The sequence below is a fragment of the Seriola lalandi genome, unplaced genomic scaffold (assembly GCF_002814215.2).
Source record: "Seriola lalandi dorsalis isolate HSWRI2012SDOR001 ecotype SW California unplaced genomic scaffold, Sedor1 jcf7180002054984, whole genome shotgun sequence".
NCBI lineage: Eukaryota > Metazoa > Chordata > Actinopteri > Carangiformes > Carangidae > Seriola > Seriola lalandi.
The window spans coordinates 419,858-420,212 of record NW_019525533.1 but is presented as its reverse complement, the minus strand read 5'-3'; the positions used below and the strand labels follow the sequence as shown (position 1 = coordinate 420,212).

The 355-nt window shown below is 52.7% G+C and overlaps 1 protein-coding gene across 1 annotated transcript in view; it reads left to right on the top strand.

The window, feature by feature from the left end:
- Positions 1-355, top strand: part of rps6ka3b (ribosomal protein S6 kinase A3b) — a 50,199-nt gene that overhangs the window by 32,146 nt on the left and 17,698 nt on the right. The gene's annotated exons all lie outside the window — the stretch shown is intronic.

The window sequence follows — 355 nt, the reverse complement described above, 5'->3', positions numbered from 1 at the left end:
TCTTATTCTCAAGTGCACTGAGGTGTAGAATGAAATGAAATCCATCTATGTGCATGTTGTTCTTTGCCATGAGGAAGCTGGACACGTGGGTGGTACCAGTGCTCATGGGAGATGGAGTCAATATAGGAATATCAGGTTCTTGGTCTCCTCTCCGCTCCCTGAGGTCTCAGTTAGTCCGAGTCCAGCTCTAGAAGAGAGAGGAGCAGGAGAAGGTGAAGGAGGAGCAGGAGAAGGAGCAGGAGGTGAAGGAGGAGCAGGAGGTGAAGGAGGAGCAGGATGTGAAGGAGGAGCAGGTGAAGGAGGAGCAGGAGGTGAAGGAGGAGCAGGAGGTGAAGGAGGAGCTGGAGGTGAAGGA